The sequence below is a fragment of the Hirundo rustica genome, chromosome 1 (genome assembly GCF_015227805.2).
Source record: "Hirundo rustica isolate bHirRus1 chromosome 1, bHirRus1.pri.v3, whole genome shotgun sequence".
NCBI lineage: Eukaryota > Metazoa > Chordata > Aves > Passeriformes > Hirundinidae > Hirundo > Hirundo rustica.
In genome coordinates this window covers 52,633,182-52,658,606 of record NC_053450.1, presented here as the reverse complement: position 1 = coordinate 52,658,606, position 25,425 = coordinate 52,633,182, and the positions used below count along the sequence as shown (strand labels likewise).

At 40.1% G+C, this 25,425-nt stretch overlaps 1 long non-coding RNA gene across 1 annotated transcript; it reads left to right on the top strand.

Annotated features, from left to right (window-relative positions):
* The first annotated feature begins 21,436 nt into the window (after positions 1-21,436).
* LOC120758336 (uncharacterized) lies at positions 21,437-24,289 on the top strand. Its single transcript, XR_005702869.1, has 3 exons — positions 21,437-21,625; positions 21,727-21,867; positions 22,358-24,289. It is a non-coding gene; the product is annotated as an uncharacterized LOC120758336 (long non-coding RNA).
* The last annotated feature ends 1,136 nt before the right edge of the window (positions 24,290-25,425 follow it).

Sequence of the window (25,425 nt, the reverse complement as noted above, 5' to 3'; positions counted from 1 at the left end):
ACCTAGAGATAGGCAGCTCTAAGTTGGATAACACTGAAACTCAAAATACCAACAAAAAGTTCAGCCTGCTGTTACCAGGTGCCTCACCCAGGAGCAGCAGCTCTTTCCTCTTACTGACAACCTACAGAGCAAGGTCTAGCCCTGATGAAAGAAGTGAGCCTGTATTGTAGGCTTTGTAGCAATATCCCTTAGTAAATTGGATTTACCATCCTGCACCCTTCTTCTCAGAAAAAAATAGGAATTATGTCTATTAAAAAGCAGGCTCAGAAAGCTTCCCTCCTCCCTTCCTGAGGAAAATCAAAACCTTGGCAGCTAAAAATAAATCTGAACCTGGGGAAATGAGAAATTGAAAAAGAACAGAGAGATGAGATATATTTAGGTTTTTGAAGACCAAGAAAGGAATAGGCATGCCAGGTACAGAGGTTACCACCTCTGTGGAAAAAACAAACAAACAAACAAACAAACAAACAAAAAAGAAACAAAAAAACCCCAAACCCACCAGCCCAGGGAGATGGAGACTGTGGGTTTAGGCAAGGGAATTCAATCTGAAGCCCAAGTCTACTTAAGCAGATATTAAGGTGCCAAAGTCCCAAATCAGAATTTCTAGCTAATAAAGCAGAGCCACATACCAGTTGCAGGTCAAACATAAACATGGGGGGTTTTGCTAAATAGTAACAAAAAATATTCAGGAATTAATTAAAAGACAAACTGTCTACAAGTCTGGCTAGAAATATGTGGAAAAAACACATTTTTCTTCTGCTCACAAAAGCTTTCCAGTCTTTTGATTAGTCTTCTGTGGAAGGAAAAAAAGCCTTTTCAGTTTAAAGTTAATAACTTTCTCATATATAATACGTTACAATCTGTTTGCACTGAAATTTATGGCTAATCTTACCTTTGCAATCTTGGCAAAAGGTATCTGTCTGAAGTTTGGAGGTACACTGCTTCTAATATTTCCTTAGATTGTTGGTTAATTTTATGCACAATCCAAAAAGCTGAATTTTAAGTATCAAGGACAAACCATTACACTGTCCTTTGTCCTCAGTATTTGTATATAGTTATTGATAATTTTGTGTACCACGAGCAAATATTTGCTTTTGACTCTCGGATTTTTAATTTTTTTTTTCTTAAACAGAGACGCTTTTTTTAGTGTACAGCCAGTTCCTGTCAGGCAATGCGTGATAAGCATCACCTCTCGATACTCCTGTCCTGAACAACACCAGTAGTAAGGCCACAGCTGTATCAATTATCTGCACTGGAAATGCCTTGGCCCAGCGTGCTGCAGTGCTCTTCCACTGCACACGCCTTCCAGCCAAGGGCAAAGACAGGTGCCTGCTCAGATCCAGGGTGATAGAAAGTCACATGGCCACGCTCAACCCCCACTTCTGCAGCTCAGAGAAGCTGAGTACTGAAGGAATCATTAATTTAACGTAGTACTTGGGAATATCTAGCATGTGGTGTTCCAAAGTTATATTTTCAGTGCTTAAATCCCTAAAAAGTAAAGGAGTCCACTACTGCTGTTCAGATAAGAGCAGAATAACTTACTTGTCTCCTCTTAAAAATCTCACTCAAATTCATACTACTGATGTAAAAATATTTTTACTCCAGCTGAAACTCTACAACCACCTCCATGTCTTCAACTACAGCCAGCCATTCACAACCTGTGTATTTTCATTCCTGAGGGATGTTCACAAAGCATTTTTCTTTTTCATTTGCCTCCGTCCAGTTTTCAATTCCAATGCAGCTCGAATGCAGCTCTCCACTATCTGATCAGCAGGAAGCACAGGATGATGAATCCGTCAGTCATGACAGCCAGCCAGGCAGGGCATGTAGCAATGACTATACACCTGATACTGAAAGTCACACCAGTGAGGAAAAACAAAGTTTGCTGACTACAATGGTGCTGTTTCATCAGTCCAGTTGAAAGACCCAGGCTATCTGCTTCTTTGTAAGGGTTCCAGTTTCCGTGTTCAAGCATGGACTACAGTAACCAACAGATACAAAACACAGCCAAAGGATGAAGGGAAGGAAAAGAGCACCCATGCGTCGTCTCCGCACTAGCAGGTAGGTTATTGTATATTTCAATCAAATGTCAGTAGCCCTCTACAAATGTGAAGCATACATATCCATATAGAGAGCAATGCGTACTTTGAGCTGCTATATAGCTGCAGAAAAATGAATAAACGGTGGCAGTGGAAAGCCATAAGATTGTCACCTAGATAAGTTGCATAAATCTAATATTTCAGATCACTGAAAATAGACTTTGGCTGTTTGATTAGACCATAAATCAGGATTCCTGTTCATCTGGACTTAAAGTGGCTTTCCTCTGCAGTTTTGAGAGTCTCAAAGGAATATACTGTTCACTGATTTATGTACTAGTCTTGCTGAAATGTTGATTTACCATTGCTTTATGCAAACAGTGAATTGCAGCTCTCTGGTTTCTCTGAATATGCAAAGCCTGCACTGTATATAAAGGTGGGAGAGTTTGACAGTTTGCAGCTAAGTAAATCACACTGATCCCAGAGTTTGCCTTGAGATTTACAGTGCATGCTATAATTCAGCCCCCCAATGCCAACCCAGAAAACATAGCCAAATAGGAAAGTTTTGTCATCTTTTCGTACGTTGGATCTTCTTTCATTTATCCATTATCTCAAAATCACTCTACCTAACAAATTCTACTTTTGAAAGCATTACCAATGACACCTAGAAATGTTTTCAAAATTAATTTGACAACAATCTCAACCTTTTCAGCTTTTAGGATGTTTCAACCCTTTAAACAACTATTGGGCAATAAGAAATTTCCTTTAGATTGCAAGCAATGCTTGCTTACTTTAATATGAGCCACTGCATACATTCACAATTAAAAGAGCAACAGCAACGAGCATAAACTTCAGAACCTTTCTTTTCTGAAAATAAAAGAAGTGGGTTAATCATAGGCATCTCTACTTCTGGAAAAATAAAACAACAACCAAATCAATCAACCAACCAACCAGTGATGAAGAGTAGCAGAATTCATGTTATGAATTGTAGTCAGTATTCTCCATACCCATCCCTCCTGCACATTTGATAAGATTACCGAAACATTTATTTCCATGCATGAGATAAAACACAAACCTGTGATCAGTTACAACATCATAACAGATATTTCAGGATAATGCATCTCCTCAAAGTCGCTTAGCCAACCCATTTACCACATTCAATACTTGCAAATACAGATTCTTTACCTACAGATGTGACCCAGCTGCCACAATATTGCAGATTTCAAGATAGGAGAGACATTTCTTTCGGCCGCTCTTTAATTTGGCACACTATAACTTGACACATTCTTTATAGGGAATTTTTATGCTTCTGGAAAGAATTGTGCACCTCATTGCCCAGCTGAATAATGAGGAAATATTATCTCCTTTGTAGAAAATTATGCTGCCACTGTCACAATATGAAGACAGTATAATTTACAGCTTCTTTCCCTCTTCCTTTCATTTTGGCCTGGACACAGGGTCACATATCAAATTTCAAGCCATTTTTCATTTTAGGAGCTAATCTGTTTGGTTACTGGAGTGGAATGACAGAACACACCTGTGATCAAAGGGGAAGGTAGATGGAAAAAACATCTCCTGAGTTCATGTACATTCATTACCCTGACCTTGTTACATAGTGCTGCATGTAGGTTTGGTCAATTATTAGACATTTGACAGTTACTTCCAGCACAAAGAAACTATTGAGCAAGTTTGGCATGCATTTTATTCTTTATTAATTTAAACTGTCTCAGGCAATGACTTGAGAGAGGTCAAATATCTCTTGATTAAAAAAAAAAAAGAAAAATTCTTTCTGTAAAAAGGAGCATATTCACAGTGACAAAATCCAGAAATCATCATTCTTTAAGATGGAGCAAGACCACCCTCGGCTACTCAAACCAACAGAGTATCAGAACCTTCTTTAGTGAAGAAAACCCAGATTCAAGACCTGGCTTAAACTCATTAAGGGTTTTCAAACCCAGATTAGGCTAATTCAGGGTTTTCCCCTAGGAGCAGTTTTAAGTACCTCTTTTGTTCCAGTGGGGAACAAAGAAAACCAAATTTTGAGTGCTGCAGTTTTTCCACAGAGATGGAACTTTTCTCACCCAGTCACTTTTAATTATCTTCACTCAGATCATGAGGGCATTGACACATGATGGGATTGCAAGGATTACAAGACAAAGCTTAGGGCCACGATCCCAGCCCCTCAACTGTCCCAGCACCGCGAGGAGGGACAGGGCTGCTGGCACCACACTTTAATGAATGTTTCCCTTACGGCTTATGGATTCCTAAACCAATCCTGGGATTTTTTTTTTTTTTTTTTTTTTTTTTTTTTTTTTTTTTTTTTTTTTTTCCAAGCTCAGTCTTGACCAGGGAGCAAGTTCAAGCTAGGAAAGGGAGGAAAAATGGTGTAGAAGGAATTACATCTGTGCAGACTGCGAAGAACTTGGTTATCAGTTCATCTCTGGTGCACGTTGCTGATTCTGTCCTCTGTTTAATACCCGGGTCATGTTCCCCTGAATGGTTTTCTGGGTCAGTAGAAAATAATAAATAATGAAGAAATAAAGCCAATTCTAGCTGCTTATTTGCTTCCTTCCTTCATTCAGTTGGGAGCTGGAACTAGATGATCTTTAAGGGCCCTTCCAATGCAAGCCTATGATTCCATGACTCATTTGAAATAATAAATTATTTGTTGTATCATCTTCCATTGCTACAGAGGCAACTGCAGTGGAACAGAGGGTATTGTGAATTCAGCTAATGTCAAAAGTTTGGTGAATTCTTTCAAGGGAGACAAATGGATGGCCTGCTCATGTGACGCATGACAGCAACAAAAACAACCACAAAAATCACAGAAATAAAAATGAGGAACTGACTCTTTTCGTTCTCTCCATCCACCCCATGGAAATAGTTCCCATGGCTGAGTAATGTAAGAATCATCTGGGAAGAAATGGATTTTGAAAACTGCCTCTAGATTAAAAAAAAGAAATTAAATAAAAAATAATTTTAAAAATCATTATCACTTTTCCATCAGTTTTAATGAAAGTCATTCAAAATGCAAGATATCTGTCGAGAAGAAGCAGGAAAGTTCAAACAACTTATTTTATAATTGTTGATTTTCCTGGAAAACCTTGCATTGTTACAAAACGCATTTTCATTGTTTCATAGATAATGGAACCATTTTCTCATCTCTTGGTAAGCTTTTCCCCCAGTGGTGCAAGAGTCCCCATCACTCTTCCCCTGAAGGATGAACAATAAAACACATTCATCATTTTCTCTATAGGATTCCAAAAACAGGTGTTAGAAATTTCAGAGATCACTGCAAAATCATTATACCACCTTTACAAGCAGGAAACATGATCTTCCAAATGCCGTCCTATTCCAGTGGCATAAGACACTTGCTCCCAGCACAAAACGATCTGCAACACAAAAGCAGCAAGCCAAATAAAATGGCACTCCCAGTAATAAACAGTGTGCATTTGCTCAAAGGCAAACTTGTCTCATTGTGGGGAATAGCTACCACTCTGCAGCTAAGAAGAAAGTAGGTTTGTTCCACTACCCTCCAATATACCATAGGAATATTTCCTCTAAAACAGCATGGATGGCACCAACAAAGATGTATTGGACAGCATCCAAGATTCTCAGTTGCCCTCTCCCACTGATCTGGTGTGCAATGAAGTCCTAGAACCACACAACTGATACTGTACCTCCAGATTCAAGACTGGATTCTGCCTCAAGCAAACCCGTGGGATTCCATGACTTTACAGAGAAGTGGAAAACATAAAATTTTGTCTGCTTTTTTTGTGAGCTACAAGAATTCTCTGAACATCCCCTTAGCAATAGGGTCAATGCATTTAAAGGGTGATTTTTCGCAATTACAAAGATGTCTGTAAACTGATAGCATTTTATGCAAACTGAGAAAATTGCATACCTTGAAAGCACATTAGTCAGATATCTGCCAAAAACAAACAAACAAACAAACAAACAAACAAACAAACAAAAAAGGAAAATAGAGATTTTGTTGTGGAAACATTTTTGTTAACCAGTTTCCATTTTCATATGCTCTTCTTATACCTGCTTCTAGCTAAAATCGGGAAAAAAATAGCATAACTTGTTATTTTTTCAATACCTCCACTTTGTTCAAAGTTAGGAAGCTTTGTCAAACACTTGAGCAATTCTGAATAGAAAAGAAAGAACAGTTGAGGTCTCATGTCAGATTTTGCTGGGAAAAACATCCCAGTTTTCAAACTCAGATTTATCAGTTTTAAGTTTGAAATTTAGCCATTTCAATCATAACAGGCATCTGAGTGTGAAAATAAAAGGTGGAAAGTGAAAAGGGGTAGAAGAGAACCCACTTAACTCTTCAGAAGGCAGCATAACACCATACTCTCAAATGCCACAAGTCCATCACCCACAGACCCTGTAATTACAAAACCAAACAGCACGAAGATGATAACCAAAGAGCACGTACTCCAAAAGCTATGATAGCCTCCTCAGAGTAGGCCAGGGCTCACCATCGTTAAAGTTTTCCACCCAGCTTCATTCAGAATGGATTGAACCAGAAGCCACAGAAGGACCATTGTGCCCAAGGCACTTGACCTTTTGCTAAATGCAGAGTTTGGTTTTAACAAATAGACATTTTCCAGAAATATGTTTTCACAGGGAAAATTTCCACAAATATATTCTTAAAAGAAAGTCAGCTTCCAGATCAGAAACCTAGATTAAATAATTTGAAGACATTTCCAAGAAACCTCTGTTTCTTCCACATGAGTTTCCAAGTCCATCCTCATCTACTCCTTCTTAATCTTCTATCGTTCTGTTGTTTGTTTGCTTTTCTTGTTAACGAGCTAGAAAAATATCTCTTCAGCTACAAAAGGATTTCAAAGGAAAAGAGTACTTAATTGCATAAAGGATGACTTTCTTGGAGCAACATGAAGATTACAAACAGTAGGAAAACACTCTGGGCCTGATGATGGAGAGGTTGTAAATGAGAAGACATGCAACTCACCTTGTGGCTTGTTTTGAGGACAGCAAGTAGAAACATTCAAATTTCTAAATCTGGCACTATTCATAGGCACTAAAACACTACAGCAATACCTGTAGAGAGACTTCAGCTTGTTCTGCATGTAATCCCAAGATGACAAGAAACCCACAGCTGTGGTTAGCAGGGCACCAAGCCCGAGCCAATAAAGCTCAGCTGAGAGCAGGGCACGTTAGTTTAGGCCCGGTGCCACGCTGGTTTGTTAGACGGCTTCCAGTCAGCTCAGAGCACGCTCACACCTCCTTGTGAGAGATCTCCTGGCCTCTGCTTTAGACAGATACACAAACCTATCGTAGGAGCTCTAAGTCTTGGGTTTTGTGGACACACAGTTGTTGGAAATGCCTCTGCAAGCAGATGTGCTAAGCTCTGCCCGTTGGTGGGTTACGCTCATTCCGCGTTCAACGCCCAGACCCAAGAGGTGCTTCTTCCCACAGAAATGTGCCCCAGCAGAAAACTAAAAATGCTGCAGCCAAAGATTTGGGGCTAACTAAACCCCAAAATATTTCAGGCATGTATTTCACAAAAGTGATCTACTATTTCAGGTTGCTGAAAAAAAATCCATGGAAACAAAAGACATTAACAAGGTAAAGCCACTAGTGGGTCTCATGAGATACTTGTGTGGTACACTGAGGAAGCTTACTGAGGTACTCATGCTCTGAAATGTTGCATGTAATGACGTAATGTGGTGTTATGATATGCTTGTGACATGTTTACAGCTGACCTCTCTAATATGGTGTTTTAGAGGAGAGAGGCCTGCAGTGGAGATGAGGAATGGAAACTGAGAGAACACCTGTCATCATTCACCCTTTGGAGGTTAATACCACTTGTCTGAAGTACTCAACTCTAGTTTCAAAGAATGATTAATATCCTGCCGTGTTTTTGATAGGAGTAAGAGCTGCCTTCAGAGCTGCCATGATACTACTTCACAATTTAAATGGCTATTGCTCTTCTGAAATCTTCTTAGATTTCAGAAATTTTCTCAGACGGAAGCCTGCAAGGCACAAGATGGATAAAAATTGATATAAGTATCTAACTTATTGTTGTTGTTGTTGTTATTATTATCATCATCATCATTGTCTGCTTTGGGTAACTTTCTTCACTAGCAATCTGGCTTATGGCCTCTAGGAAACACAGGATCTTTGATAATTTTCTTCCAAAACAAAATTAACAGCAAGGGATTACAAAGTCTGTAAATTAACCCAACTGCTCACATTTCATTGCCTAGGAAAAAAGGCTGTTTCATTCTTTACTGTCAGGTCTCTCACACCTCTCATGTGTGGAAGAAGAGCAAAGAAAAACTGCCATGGCTCACTGGATCTCGGAGGCAGTCATCGAGTGAGCAGGTGTGTGGGTCTCCAAATTGATGCACTTCAAGGTGTCTGCTGAGATCTATATGGCAGTCTGAGAGTCTGAATGTTGTAGTAATGCAAGGCAAGATCATTGACAAAGGAGTATTTTGTGCCTGCACCTGGTTTGATGGGTGTAGCCTCACGACTCTCAGACAAATTCTCAGTGTATGTGCAAGGCATGGAAAATATCTACAGAGGAGTGGCCTGCACGCGTGACTACACCACCAAATTGGGATGTGGGAACTGCCACAGGCTCCTGAGCAAGAGCAAATTCACTGAGCTCCTCTCCTCCTCTCAATAAAGTGCAAAGCATAACCACACAAGTTCTCCCCATACCTGCAGTGTTAGGGGAAAAAATGTATTGTGTGTGCACACAACAGGTGCCGAATAAATATATCATGATTTATTGTCACAGCATGTGAATGCTGCACAAGATTTAGAAACCATCCAAGAATGAATTCCCAAAGCCATTAGCTGTCAAACTCTTCACACCTGCCAAGTCCAGACCCCCAAACTAATTCATAAGCATTCAGCAACTTCCCTCTTCCCCTGAGGACTTACTGTTATTTTAACATTAACTTCACTGCCTGCATGAGTATGATTGAGATCAATCTGTCTGATTCTCACAAAAACTTTGGTAAAGGAGGAGCACAGACTTCTTATCTGGCATCAATCAAACATCAAGAATGAGATTTCCGTGGCGTTTACACAATGCCCCAGATTGAGAGATATTCATGGGATTTGAAAAGCAAAGGCTGTGTTGATATTTTTTGAAATTCACTAAGGTAAAAGTATGTTTGCACCACCCAAAGATGGAGTGACAGCCTTGTGCTGGACTTTGCTTGCATGCATTCTTCCCATACCATATCCCTGCCTAATAAAAAAAAGTAGGCCTTAGCCCTGGTCTCATGTACGCTCATTTTCACCGGGTAGTTATGCTAGTCAAGACTTCTCTTACTGCCAAGAGAAAGCAGAAATGGATCCCATCTCTATTTTTCATATTTAAAAGAAGGATGGAGAAAGGGAGTCCATTGAAAAACACCAAAACCTTCAGATCAAGAACTAACCTGATAATTCAGGCCAGTTCTAAAAACATTAAAATGAAACAAAACAAGCAAAACAACATACAAAACCCCCAGCAGATAGATTTGTATTTCTTCTTTAAGGTCTGATTGTACTGGTCTACCTCATGAGGAAAAAGGAAAAAAATAATGTGAAATTTTCGTTACACACCATTTTACTTTGGCAAAGGTTCATACCTTCCTTTCCTCCAATTTTCTCCTTTGCAAATTGTGAACTTTAAAATTTTGGTATAGAAAATACGTAAAAAATAATTTTTTCTATGCGGTGTTACATTAGTCCTGAACTAAAGTGTTTTTTTTATTTTAGAGTGTATATCTTTATTAAAAAAATAATATCCACAAACATAAAAATTTTTGGTGAGAGGTGCCAATTTTCAATTTTGCCTACAACTCTGGAAGAAAATCTTAAGCATGGAGATCTTTACTCCTTAGCTATTTAATAGCCTCTAATATCAATGTACTTTCTTCTACTAATTATGATAGAGACAATTGAATTTTCACAGTCTTTTTTCTGTTCTGATATTTACAAGGAGCTAGAGGACTGTTTTTATATACTGCAGATCTGAAAATTACTTTTGGACTTAACACAGTAATTTAAATGCCAAGATTTTAAAGGCCTCACAAATGTCTTGGATTTGTAGTTCATGAAAAGTTTCATTCTTTGAAAGAGTCTCTGAGCAGTCTTGCCAGGGAAGTGGTGGTAAAATGGTTTTAGCACTTCTGTGAAAACTGTAGCACAGATGATTGGAGATTATAACACACAGAAGACCTTGGAGAGTACATTAGATATTAACAACACTTGGAAGCTTAACTAGAAGTTCGTCAAAGAAAACCAACACAAACCCTTCTTTTCTTTTCCTTTCCCACCATGGTTCAGTCATTTCACACACACAAAACATAAACAAAATGAGAATGAAAATGCTTAGTTCCAGCGTGGCTGATGTGTTGCCTCAGAGAAGATTAAGTCGGTCTGGTTAACATCACTCATGTGACAGAATAATGACTTAGCATCAAGAGGCTCCGCCATGGCATATTCCAGACTTTGAAACCATTAAATGCTTCAGAATTGGGGTTCAATATTTCCTAGCGAAACACAATGCTTCATGCAGCATTGTTTCGTAATTATAGACTGAATTTATGACAGCTTTTTTTTTAAGCAAGTTTTTTTATGTGTTTTTCCACTCAATGTTAGGCAAGTCAGCAACTCCAAGGGTTGAATTTCCAGCCTTTTTGAAGACAACACATCATATCAGTGGTCATATTGGTGGGCCTAAAAGGTTGCCCTTCTGAAGGTGATTGGAGTCCTGCTCTGGCAAGCGTTGGAGAGTAAATCTGAAATGTCTCTTCAGGGAGCATACAAAAGTTATGTGGTTATGAGGAGAAAGGCAGAGAATTGTTGCTATATAGGAAACTGGTCAGAAAACAAAAGATAGGATTAAGTAATTAATTTTCTATGCAGGAGTCATCAGCTAGTGCCTTGAAAAGTTTAATAACTATGTTGTGATATCTGTCAAAAGGTGGGGAAGGGACAAGCCAGCCCTGCTAGGTGATTTGCTTGTTTACGGCTTGGTCCCGGCTAGAGCAGACTAACCACAGCGTCACAGAATCGTTAAGGCTGGAAAAGACCTCTAAGGTCAGGGAGCCCAACTATGTTCACCACTAAACCTTGTCTCCAAGTGCTGTATCGACATGCCACTTCCAGACATGGAGACTCCATCATTTCTCTGGGCAGCCTATTTCTATCCCAGACCACCATTCGCATGAAGAAATTTTTCCCAATATCCAATCTACACGTCCCCTGGAGCAACTTGAAAGCCTTTCCTCTGGTTCTGTCACTTGCTGCCTGGGAGAAGAGACTGACCCTCACTTGGCTACACCCTCCTTTCAGGTAGTTGTAGAGAGATAAGGCCACCCCTGAGCTGCCTTTTCTCCAGGCTAAACACCCTCAGCTCTCGCAGCCTCTCCTCACAGCACATGTCCTCCAGGACCTTCACCAGCTCCGTTGCTCTTCTCTGGACACACTCCAGTACCTCAATGTCTTTTGTGTAGCGAAGGGCCCAAAACTGAACATAGGATTTGAGGTGCAGCCTCACCAGCGCCCAGCACAGGGTGACGATCCCTTCCCTATTCCTGTTGGCCACATTGTCTGATACAAGCAAAGATGTAATTTCTTGACTTAGAGGTCAAGAAAACCAGAAACACAATGGTAAAGCCAAAAGTAAAACAGAAAAACCCCATCCTTTAGAAAAGGAAAACATTAAATATAACCTGGTCTTATATATGACAGCAGCTTGACAACCTTTTCAGTCAAAAGAGAGAAAGAGTGAGACATGGCAGGGCACTTGGAGAAAGATTTTTGTCCATTGACAGCCAAGAGTGAAGGAAATGTTGAGGAATAACCACCCCAGCAAAGATGATGCAGGATAGAGGCAGGTCTAGCCAAGAGGCAGGGCTTCTCCTGTCAAGTAAGTTTGTAAAGCCTGGAATCATTAACATCAGAAAGAGGATGTGGAGTCTGGGGTTTTATGGAAGTATATAGAATGTAGAACATGGCTCATACAGAAAAGACTGAATGGAACCTTTCTTCATTTTGTCCTGGATTCTGTAGTCAGTGGAATAAAAACCGGCTAAATATCCAGTGCTTTTGCAGAGAGCACTGGATTAAAATGAGGAGCACACTGTTCAAAAAGATGGAGATGTTGAGGGATAATAAGGATTCAAATCCTGTGATATAAAAAATGTGTAGTTATCATTAACAGCAATACCTTTGGAAGAGATGGTACACCCTACTCTTTCAAGTACAAACCAATTGTTAGATACTGCAATTAAAACTATGCACAAGCAAGATCAGACTAGCTTTTTCTGCAAAGTTCATGATCTTCTTTCAGGATCCAGCTGGTGAGTTTGCAAATGCAAATCCTGTAAAAGCAAAGTACGCTGAAGATATTTTCTCATTGCAGCAGGAGGTATAGGAAGATCCCTTGAAAAAAAAATCAATTTATAAAGGAAAGTAACTCAAACTCCCACAGTTCTGCTTGAGCTATGTGTTTTCTGATCTTTTAGTCAGCCTCCTTTTTTAATTTTCCCCAGTGCTCTGAGATGCATAATTTAATATTTCAAATTCATTGCCTTTCTGATCTACATTTATCAAGCACTTTGAAGCCAGACATAGTGACACCTTTTTAAAATGACTTGGACAAAAACAATTGCCTACACTTTTTTGCTAAGCATATGAAAATTCATAAGAACAAAGCAGTCCCTGTGCTTTAAAATTACCTAGAAATACATTTGGCAAAAAAAGCATTTCTGTGTGTCTGAGAAGAAAATCACTTCATTTAAGAAACCATCTTTAGACAATTTAGCAAGGGCTACTCTGTGTGCCCAAATTCTTTAAAAACTATTTATCCAAGCAATAGTTGAAAATAATTATCCAGCCACATGCTTACAAAGGAAGGCAAGATTTGTAAGGCAGATAATATCTTTCAAGTCTGTATAGCTGGAGAAAGTAGACAAGTTTTCAGGCATACAACCCTTTCTCCAGCTCATTTTTTTCTCTCATCTTTATAAGCTGGTGTAATAAAATAAACCATTTACATTCCAAAACTATCACAGCTACAACACTGATACTGATACTCACAAAGCTGCAGACTGAAAAGGCACACTTCATATGGATGTAAGATGTCAGCTGAAATTTCTTATAGCAAAGTGGTGAGCAAAAACCCCATAAGTTTACCTGCAAATATTTCTACAAAAGTGTATGTGTTGAAGTTCTACCTTAAAGAACTTCCTGGTGAGAATGAAAACCTTACAGAGTTTTTTTAGTTTTATTTCATTTTTTGACTGTTGATGTTAATAGGAATGTCCTGTTCAGAGAATTTCAATGCCAAAGGAAAAAAAAAAAAAAAAAAAAGCAGGCACAGGGGTGACTGGATGCTGTAGATTCCTCACAGTTATAAACGAAATACCGGAAAACACATCTGGGAGCCACATTGCTGAAGCTGAACAAAATGAAGCTAATGATCTGAGAGCCAAAGCAGCACTGAGACTGAAGGCAGAGAGAGCCCTGAATATGCAGTAGACCAGAAATGTGAAGCATCATGAAGCATCATCTCTCCATCTGCAGTTGAGAAATTCCAAATTTGCCAGAACTGCTTTCAGTATAAATGTATCTGATCTTGTTTATTTCTACCAGACATGCAATGAAGAGAGACAGCAAAATGCTGGAGAAAATTGTGGCTCTGCTTCTCAATGTTCTCCTGTACCTTTCCCAGATTAATGCTAGTGCTTCTTGGGTGCCCTGTCTCGCTCTTCCCATCAGCGGAAATAAATACAGGTAACAGGACCTGCTCAATAGCAACCTTCAAACCCTTGGAAAAGTCTGTTATACATGGAGGATGAGCAATTTTTGCATTGGAGGGAACACAGACCCTTCGTTTAGGTATGTCTGGAGAACAGACCCTAACTGAATTCTTGGAAGTGTCACCCGCAAGTTTACTTTTTCCAGTGGCCTTGGGGATTGCAGAAGGGCTGCAGCTCACTGCGATGCTTATCCACATATGCGAAACTGATGTCAGTGATGGAAGAAATCATCCCTCATTTGTTCTTGGAAAGTGTCTTACGTGGGTAATTTTCCTCCGCATGGGGCACTTATTCATGCCTTCTTTTAAAGACCCTGTAAGATTAATTGTTCCTTTTATCTGTGCTCTGTTCTTCCTCAAATCTCCTTGTCACTCATTTCACATGTGAGCAGAGCCACGAAAGGAAGACAGTGAAGTGGATCCCGTGTGGCTTCAGCTCAGCTGCACCCTTCACACTGACATTCCTCACAACCCTCGGTGAGGCTCACCCAGCCGTGCCTCTTGCTGTGTTTCTGAGGTCACTCGAAGAACTGCAGACCCTCCGCCTGCTCCACCCCAGCAGACCACCAAGGCCACCAAGCTGGCTGCCCTCAGTGCCACAGGGAGGAAGGACATCAGGGGGCTAGGAAAGCAGCTCGTTCTGATGTTGTTGCTGTCTCGAAAGGGCAGCTGCCATCCCTCAACTTGCAAGGAGATGAGTCCTCGCAGCGCTTCACGTCTCACTGGGACAAGGTGGCTGCTCTTCCCGGGTAATCAGTGTGCCACGTCTTCCTTCTGCTTTCCAAGGAGCTCTCCAGGCCTGAGAGCAGGGCTTGCTTTGCACTGCTGCGTGCGGACTCAATCTGGAAACCGTCTGTGTGCCCCAGCACACGCGGCATCACCGGAGCAGCACTGTCTTTCAGCAACTGGCTTTCACAAGAAGCTGCCAGCTACTGTAATCCTTGAAAAAAACTGAAGGCTCCCTGCACAAAACAAAGCACATCCAAACTGTGGAGTGAAACCCACGTACATCTACAGCTATCAATTAATTGACGGAAAAATCATTTAGCAAGGGCCGTGGAAGGAATGGTAAAAGCAACAAAGCAGAGACAGATTGACCGGTTGATTTCCGCCAGGTACAAAGACAATTTTGTCAGTGGCTATTCCGTCTGCAGAGTAAGAAGTTGGTTTTGTCTGATTGAGCTTTTGTTCTTTTTGAAGTTCCTTGTTGAAGCAGCAGCTCCATAGAACATGGCCTCTCATTTTCTTACGGAGTTTCCAGAACAATGAGGCCCCACAAACTGCATCACTGAAAAAAAAATTGCTTTAATTAAAAAAATATTGGGGTTTTGGTGGGTTTTTTGTCTTTTGGGGTTTTTTAAAACCAAATTGCCACTCCCAGGATACTTCAGTCATCACTGCAGAAATGTAGACAAATTAGAAGACATGAGAAACCAAAGAAAATGTTAAGTAGCTGAAAAAGGGGGTTCGGCTGGATAAAAAAAAATGGAAAGAGTAGCTGTTGTGTGTTCAGTTTAGCTGAGCAGTGACGGAGGCCATATGTTAACTGGCTACAGGCATCTGTTAGAAATAAACAGCTAGCAGAGGAATAACAAGTTAGGAGAGTAAAAGAGCAACAGTTAGACATAATGACAACCCTAAGAAAGGCAAAATTTAGACTAAACCTCAATTCTTCTTTTTCCATAACAGGTCCTAGGAAGTGGAATATTCTCAGGGTTCTGCATAGAAATATTTTTGTGTAAGAACACAGAGTTTTATTCCCTCTCAGTTTAAAGTCACTCATTCTGGAAGACAGAGTCTTGCACTGTTAATCTCAGTAACCAGAGAGTGAGTTTCTATCCATAAGCATCATCTTCCAGATAAAGGGCCTGTTTGCTGCAGGGAATGTTATAAATAGAAAAAATCACTTCAAAATAATGTCTGTTGCTTAAGCAAGATAAAATCAAAAGCAAGCAAGTGGGGAAAAAACCCAAGCATTGGCCTGTTTGTCAAACTGGCAACACTGAAGTAATTTTGTACATTTTCTGTCCTTTTTTTTAGTGCACAGTCCTTCTCATTTTGGGTGGGGTTTTTTAACAAAATTACTACTACAGCCCATTGTACCCTAAATGTCATGATATTTTATTTAGCAGTGTTGACCTGTCTGACTATTTTCCAGTGTCTCAGGACCCTCAAGCTGGTATCTCTTCTGTAACTGGTTAGGTAAAAACCAGGTGTGTATTCTCCTGGGTCATCTCAGTGGATGTATATTTAGGAATGACAATTTCTGGATGATATTCAAACATTCCTCTGGATCCCTGTCATCTTGGCAAACAGTTTTAGATGCACATACTGACCTGTATCTCTTCATCTGCTCTGTGTTTTGCTCAGCCCTGTAACCACAGCCAGTATATGGATCTCATCATACGGAGGTGCCAAGTCTCTGCAGAATTAAAAAATAGGAAAAGTGTGTGACTCATCCTGAAGAAGACCAGATGTAACGTTCCCATTACCTGCTACAGCGAACACATTACTATTTCAAAACTCTCCTGATCTTTAGGGGTTGCACTGACAGCTTCATAGCTTTTCATTATCATTTGGTAGAATTGCTCCCAAAAAGGCCTTTTTTTCCTATGGTGGATACACAGGGAAGCAGCCTCAGCAAATCTCAGCCTGATCCCACCTCCTAAGTTTATTCTTCAAAATCTGCATTATGGCAAGATTCCTCAAAGGGAATCTTCATGACTTTGTGAAGCCTAACCAAAATACTTCAAAATAAACCAATTGCTAAACATCAAAGCAGTTCTAGAATGTGCTACTCAGCTTCCCAAAGCACACAGGGACACACAGAAGTAAACCAAGCCTCTCTCCATATTTATGCCTTTATGTTCAGCTTATACCTAGGCCCAGGATTAGGGTTGACTGTTCAAGTTGACTACTAACACGGTTTATACATCTCCCTGTCTTTAAAAAATCTTCCACCTTCCCCTGCACCCACCCAGAAGCTTCTCATATCACCTCTCATGTGCCCAATTTGATATAATTTACTGATGACAATACTGAGGAATGTTTTAGCAATTCCTACTATGAAAATATAAAACAGAGGATACTATCCTTCAGTAGTTGCAGGCAAACCATCTGGTCCCCAAAACACAGCAGCTGAAGGCTTCAGTCATTTAAGAACTGCTGACAGTTTATACATAGCTTCCTTCAAAATAAATAGCCACAAGGACAAAGAGAAAAAAAACAAAAAAACAAACAAACAAACAAAAAAACAGATAAATGTGTCTATTGAGTTATATATATGCATTTTACACATGATCTAATATCTCATAAAGCTGACTTCAGTGGCTTACTCAAGAAAAAAACAAATGAAAATGAAGGGCTAAAACAAGTGCAGAAACCCTAAATCTGTAAGAAAGTAAACTGACAATACATTCAAAGCCTTCCACCAGTATTTACGGAATTATCATCTGAGCTTTCACAGACTGAAATCAAGGAGACCAGGTGCATGAGCTGGTAACCATTACATATTATTTAGCCTGGAATACTGTTTCTCTTGGTACCATTACATATTTGCAATAAACCAAAGATAGCAATTTTCTATGAGTTTGTGGACACACTTGAAAGTGACTTTGTCTGGCACATAGCAAATCTCCACTTTGTTTATACTCTCGTTTAACCACTGCTGAGTCTGGGGCCACCAGCTTGTCCCTAGGCTGAGATCATGGAAATATTGCAGCTCACATCAAAGCCGACCAGAAGCATGAGACAATCTGCACAATGACCTCATGTAAGAGAGGGTATGAGTTCCACAGACTTCATCTGATGCCTCTGCATAGAGTACCAGGCTGTCTGAGCAGGGATTTCAGCATTCCATCTTGCTGCTGCTTACCACAGTGTGACACACTGAGGGGGAGAAAAAAAAGGAAAATAATATTTTTCATCTATAACATCTACAAAAAACCCCATACAAGACTAGAATCAATGACTCATGGAATCATTTGGGTTGGAAAAGACCTTTAAGGTCCTTGAGTCTTAAGTCATAAGGTTTATACCTTATAGTTGGCCAAAGTGGCACCAAAAATTTTCTAAGGTTAAACCACATGTATCACCTGGAGATAAAGTGAATTTGGAGAATGAAGAAGCCAGAAAAAAAATAGAAATCCACAGATGTTTTCCTTAGCCATTTTATTTTGTGGCATTTTATTTCATGGCACTCATAGTGTGTGATTAGTATAGAACAGTCTGTTGCTGGCTCTGCCAATTTCATTTTGGGGTTGAAAGATATTGACTAGTGTCTGAGAGGGGCACAAGCCCCCTCAAACTAACATTAGCAGCAGTGTTTGGGTGAGAGGACCTGGTGGGAGGGCACAGAAGGGAGTAATTGCCAGGTAAGCCCTGTTGTTAGTGAGAAAAAATTGCTTATCCCCAGGGATACATTTGGACAACAGATAAGTATTCTGTTGTGGCTGAGGACAAAAGGAGTTCCTGTTCTCCCAAAACCTCTGGTATGTTCCGGCAGAGGAATTTCAAGTCCATCACAACAATATTTCGGCATTTCTTCCACTCTAATTGAAAGAAAGGCAAAAATGAGAGAAGGCAGCAATGCAGAAGCACAATCAAATTAAGTGTAATTTTAAAAGAAAGTAATTTAAAAAGAAAGTTGGAACCTTTTCAAAGTTTGGAATACATTATCATAAATATGTAGTTGTGTAAAAATTAGTGTTCCAGTATGTTCTGAAATAATGGCTAAAGCAATCATCCATATATTACCTAAAGGCAGTGTAGTGGCATTGTTAAATATGATGCCTCAAACTCTCCTTTATTAATACCCTCATTTTCTCATTTTTAAAACACATTTTCCAAATGTTCCTCGTCCAAGAAAACATTTCCCATGACAGATAATTGATTTCAGATTTAAAAACAAACAGAAACCCCAATGGCAACTGACAAATCTACTGGAAAATCAGCCATTGTTAAGCCCCAGTGATCTCTATTATACTTTCAGATATCTGCAGTCCTGTCCACATGTCCTGGAAGACAGGTGTGAAACTCCAACACGGGAGATTTGAAATAATCTGCACCAGAATTTCCTGGCAATTACTGTACTCATGAAAAACTGCTTCAATTTAGGCAACCATCCACTCAGGGAAAGGAAGGGCTGGGGGTAAAGGAACTCCACAAGTGTCCCCTCGTTGTCATCTGGACACTCTGAAACAGATTTGGCAGATACAAACTATGATTCTTAAAAATGAGGAGGGAAAATAAATCAACCAAAGCAGCAAACCCACTCTTCTCCTGAAGTAAGCCTACTGTTATAGGACATTCATTCAGGCAGCAAATTCAGGCCTGCAAAAGCCTGAATCAAGGCTGTAGTGCTCAGAGACCAGAAAGGGCTTCAGGGTAGTCCAAAAACTGTCAGTTTTTCCCCTTGGACTTGATTGCATTTTTTTGGAAGTGGGGAGACACCGACAAGGAGTCCAGTGCTGCTGCAGGCAAGTTATTTAAAGCAAACTTTGAAAGCCCCAGTTTTAAGGGTACCTAAGCACTTACAGATGCTGACTTATGCCCCCTGACATTATGAGTTATTAGTCACTTCATCCAGATGGGTGTTTTGGAAAATCCAAGCAGATATTCAACTACCCTCAAAAATCACATCTGAAGGGAGACCATATTAATTTTGTATTAATAATGCAGTGACCAGCTCATTAAGGAAAACAACTCTTAACTGCTTTCACTCAACTGGACAAAAACTGTAATAAAATAAATAAAAGGGCTAATTGGAGGGGGAAAAAAAACATTAAAATTTTCTTATTTATTTGATATATTGAAGATCACTTTATTGAACAAATAAAATGTCTCTTAGGCACACTGTAAATTTTCAGTCAAATTTCCTTTTCTACCCAAAGGCAATGAAGTGGACCACACATCTCTTTACAGAGTAATATAAAAGATATAAAGCAACAATAATAATAATAAAAATCTATTATTTTGTTTATATTTCTTATTCAGGTTCAGCAACAAAACCACTCAGGGACAATTTGGGGTCCAAACCACAAAATATAATATAAAAAGTTCCCAAGAAACTTAAATATTTTCCTAGCTTTTCATTTGTTTGTTTGTTTGTTACCTAGTAGCCATTTGTAAATTCTACTAGTATTCCTCTGTGGTAATAGAGCAAGTGAAAAGAGAATATTGTCTGAATGAACTTTTTTTTATCCTAATGTCTTTCAGAAACATTGACAGCACATATCTGGATTACTTTATTGAGAACAGCCACCACGAACTTTTAACTTTCCTAGACCAGTTGTAACTACCTGTGTTTGTAAAAATCTTCCTATTGGTAAAATTAGGCCACAAAATACTTTTTCCTTTGCACCTAGATAAGAAAGGGACCCAATCTCACTTGGAGACCTGAAGGGAGGAAGCAGAAGTTCCGTTGTTCTTCCTCTAAAAAGCTCTCATTAAAGATATCCATACCTACATTAGAGATATCCACTACTATCCAGAAGATTAGGAGTAAGAGCATCTTTGGAAGAGGGGATGTGCTATTTTCTGCAAATAGCACTTTCATAAACCAAGAGTATCCACACTTACTTAACTACATTATCTTCATGTCAAGGGCCAAACACACCAGTAGCCCCTCTGCTGTCTTCAGCACCCTTTGGAGGAGTTGCCAAATGAACAACAGATCTGTTTGAGTCAAATTCTTATGCACGATTTTATTTTCTCTACCTCCCAAGTAATACAAATGGGCATCTTTAGATGATTAAGTGGAGAACTTGAGCTCTGGAAAACTCTTTGTCCTGCTTCTAAAGAAACAAGATGAAATATTCCTGTGACAGATGCTGTGTGCAGGAGTTCTATGCTCCTCACTCCACCAACATGTGCATATCCCTCATTTCTGAGACTGCCGCCAGCTTCACTAGAGAACTCCAAATGAAGATCTCTTAAACAAGACTGGTCCTTCAGCAGCCACCACTTGGAAGCATAACAAATTATGAATCCAACAGAGTGATAATTTTGCTCAAATCTGATTTTATCTCGTCAGACATTTATAAGTGCAAGTAGATTGACAATGTACGCTCTTCTGCGACAGGGATTTGAGCTGACAGCCCCATCACAGAAGATTTCCTGTCATTGTAACACTTCTTGTTACTATGTAAAGAAGCCAGGACTGCTAATGAAAATTACTTTTTTTGGTACCATTTTCAATTATAAGAAGATTTGTGAAGGGTTTTTGGAAATGTTGTGCTGATTCCTTGCCTCCGTATTACCTCCCGCATTCGTCTTTTTACTTTGTCTTTCATCTCTTTTCTGACGCCCCACATCCCATCATGCCACACTGCACTCATTAAATAAACCCCTAAATCTAGCTTTTGTCTAGCACTAATCCTTTTATTTCCTAAATCTTATTTAATCCAAAGAGCTTCCTTTCATCTCTTTAACTGTCAGTTGGATCACTCCTGTTTCCTATCAACAGCTCCTGAAAATCCTGTATGGAGTTAAAAAGCTTTCAAGTGTTTCTATGATTCTCATTAGATCCTGCTCTCCCCAGCACCTGCTAAAGACTGTATTGCTGCTGCTCCTGCCCTTCTGCCTCCCCTCACCCTGACACAGCTCACAAGCAATAATCACATCAGAAAGGGTTTCCCCACTTTTTCTGGAAAACTCTCTGCCCTAGTTTCAGCCTGTACATTCACAAGACTTGGTTAAACATGCATTGTTTAGTACAGGGCAGAAGCTTTCAGGCAGAAGTGATCAAGGAGAGGATTATAAGGAAAGCTTTCCCTGGCATCACAAGGTAAGGTTCTCGGTTGGTTTTTCGTGCATTAAATCACTGTTTGTACGAAAAGGTGTCAGTATTTCTGCCTTGTGTTCCTGTTTCTCCTTTTGATCCCTCAGTGGCCAGTGGAACAAAACTAGTGGAAGAAGCAGCCTTTGAAAGTCTCTCCCTGTAAGGAGCACCCATTTCCAAACATCTATCAGATGTCTGCAGCAATCTTGCCTTCCCACTGTAAGATAACTCAGAGTGAGTCCTGCCAGGTGAGACATTGAGTAGAAATTCCAGTGAGAGGACACCCCATTCTCTCGCTGCCCATTTGCAGACCATGCATGTATGCATGCTCTTTGCTCCCAGCCTTCAGCAGCCCAGAGCAGCTCCTCACACTGTCGTGTTTTGCAGCCCTCAGAGGGGCTGTACAAATGCCTTAGAAATTTTCTGCTCCTTGCAACCTCCCACAGTGCACGTGACAGCAGCTGAAGGCAAAGCCCAGAGCTGCTAAGTGTACAAATACCATTCCCTCCAAAGGGAGGCAGAGCTTCTCCTGCTATGCCATGGTGGGAGGGGAATACTTATCACACCACCCACCCCTCCTCCAGACACCCCCTCACCTCCTTTCAAAAGCACTTGTTGATTTTAACAGAGGTGACCAGTCATTTTTACACCCTACTAGACAAATAACCCAGAGCATCAGATTTAGCAGGTCAGATCTAATATGAAATGTGTGAGGTTTATTTCCATTTTTCCCTTCAGGTAGTGATTATAAACACGTGAATGACACCAGGATCGGTGTACCGAGTCGTGAGCACCCTCGTTCCTTGCTGACACACACCATGTACAGAGAAAAACACCACGTAGAGCCTCCATTCAGCATCAAGAACGTGACCTCTGAAACCCTTAAGTTCAGGCCTGGGATTTCATGCTGAATGCTGCCATGTGGAGTCACTGTATGTAACCAGTTAAACTGGCTAGATGGCTGCTGCAGTCCACAGCTGCTCTGGTTTGCACTCAGCAGCAAGCTGTTATTTGCCTCCTTTTGCACAACACAAGCCTCATCTCTCTGCAGACATGCAACAGCATGTCTGCTACCTTTGCACTACCATACTCATGTCCCAGGGTGAGTCCAAGCAAGTTTAGTCAGACTCTCAAGGCCTTTTTTTAATGCTGAAATATTGTCTCAGAAGGCAATGGCAGGATGAATGGGACTGAAACGAGCATGGGAACACAGTAACTGTAAATGTGTCCTCACTCGTCTCTTTCATATAATGCTTATTCAAAATCTTTTAATGTTTTTAATTAGATTTTACTCATTGTGAGTTCTGTATTTCATTCATGTAATAGCACTCTAATGAAGTCAACTAAGAGCTACAAAATTCAGAGCTGGATCTTTAAAAAATCTTTGAAAACCACAAATGTCTTGTACTGATGGTTGAACAACCTGCCTCAGGATCCAGAATCCAAACTTTCCTCCAACTCGGGTATCAAATATTCTTACCCAGAAGGCCATCGACCACCCTTGCAACCCCTTTCTTCAGTGTGGGTGTGATAACAGCACCCAACCTGGCCAGCACTCCCAGAGGACATTTTCCAGCATGGTCCTGGAAATTGCAGTGAGCCGGGAGTGACCACAATAATCACTGGGAGAAGACATGAGCTGCACAGATATGAACTATGCTGCGCCAGTTCCCCTCCATGCCGAGCACAGGGCTGGGTGACCAGGACCTGGCTGTCTCGTTTACTTATTCCTGACAGATGCAGAAAAGCAGAGAAAGAAGTTTTAGGTCTCCCCAGTCATTATAATGCTACTTCATCATCCTCCATCAAAAGCTATGTGATTTCTGCTACCAAATAAAACAATTTAATAATCAAAGGAGAGTTCACTCAGAATATCTTTTTTTTTCCTGTGGTATCTGTGAAAGCAAAATCCAGAGGAAGAAATAGCCAGAGCAGCCAAAATCTCAAATTAACACCGCTAGTTTAAAAATCAAACTGCTACTTTATAGCCAAGCAATGTAAAGGATGTAGGGTAAGTGTAGTTTGAGTGCAACTGCTTAAAGTTGAAGAACAAAGAGTCCTGCTGCCCTTGGAGCCTGACAGAGGAGGCCTGCAGAAATGCTACTGTGAAAGAAGGGCCACAACTGATCTGAGGATTATGGAGGCGTGTGTTGCTACCAGACAGTCTTGGACCAAAAATCAGTAGCACTTTCACATATTTTTCAGCTGATAGAATATTAAGAACCATAGACAATGTGAAGAAGATTATTTTAGAATTCATAACTACATTATCATCTCCAGATTTTGCCACATTAACCTGAAGTGACATGAAAGAACAGAAATGTGGTAATATTGGGAATATAGGATAGCTCCTACTCTCTAATGGCCCGGAACCTCCAGCAACAAGAGGGATGGTCATATAGTCCATCAATTCTTCAGAGCTCTCTGGAGACCAGTTCTAAGTCAAGAGACTTGCCACGGTATGTATCTCGTAGGCTGCATTCAGCAAGATCCATCTCACATGCACACAAATGTACCCAGTGTACCAGGAAAGTTGCTCACACAAAGAGGCAGCAGTCATTTCCCCACACTTAACAAAATGCAAAGTGAGCAGAAGTGCCAGCAGTAGAAAGTGTAACTGGCAAAGGATCATTTGTCACTTGGGTAATTATAATAGGGGATGCAGTAATATTTTTAAAACACACAGAGGAAGGAAGCATTGGACATAAGGCTCAAAATCTGCCTAAAACTTTCTAAAGTTGTAATGTAATTGCCTAAATGCTTAGCTTTCTTTGGCAGGTTTGCTACTTCTGCCATGGCTTTGGTTCCAAAAACACATAGGCAAAAGCAGCACCTAGGCATATTCCACAAACAATGGCAAGTTGGAGAGAAATCTAAAAGAAAATCCTCCAGATTCTCATTTTTCATCTGGCTTCACTTTAGAGTATTTCATAACCTGAGGTCATCCTTCTCCAGGAATTACATGATTTGCCTTTCACCAAAGCAGTTCACAAACAGTAAATATGTTGTATAAGAGAAACCTGGAAGGGAAGGAAAATAATCACAGTTGGGTCTTGAATTTCTTTTTCATTTTTGATGAAAAATTCAAAATTATTTTCCCAACTCTTTTTTTTCTAAATGAAGAAAAATGTTTCAAAGAGCCAGCTTGAAGGTACTCAAGGAGCTACTTAGCAGTTTGCCTTGGAAATCTGTTTTGAGGGCTTAGGGGTATGTGGGCGCTGCTCAGTTTAAAAGAAGCATCTTTTAAAAGCGCAGGAGCAGGCAATCCCATTGTGTCCTAAGTCAAGAAAGCAGGGAAGATGACCAGCTTGGCTGAACAGGAAACTCTACCTGGAAAGAAGAAGAAATCATAGGTTTGCTGGAAGTGAGGCCAGGCTTCACAGGAAGTTCACAGGTGGTCAATGGTTGCAAAGCTTTTGGATGTGAGCAATACCTACTCATCACTGATGGTTGGTTTGGGGCTTTTTTAGCTCCTCATACTAAGTTTTAGAAATTTCTAAGCTGCTTCCTATGGAAAAACAAAGGAGCCTAAGAACAACTGCACCCCATTAGAGAGAAGATCCATCTGCCACAACATTGTCTCCAAGCTGGCCAACCACTTCTCTGAAGGAGACCATGAGCAGTGCAAGTTAGCTATAGATGGTGATGTTTTGTGGTAAATACAACATTAACTAAAAACAATCTGTAAAAGTTTTCCACTGTAAATGCAACTTCTCTTGTAGAGTTCATAATTATTATTGCTGTCACTTTCATCATCAAATTAGCATTCAGCCAAGATTAAAGTAATCAACTTGCTGTAGTTATAA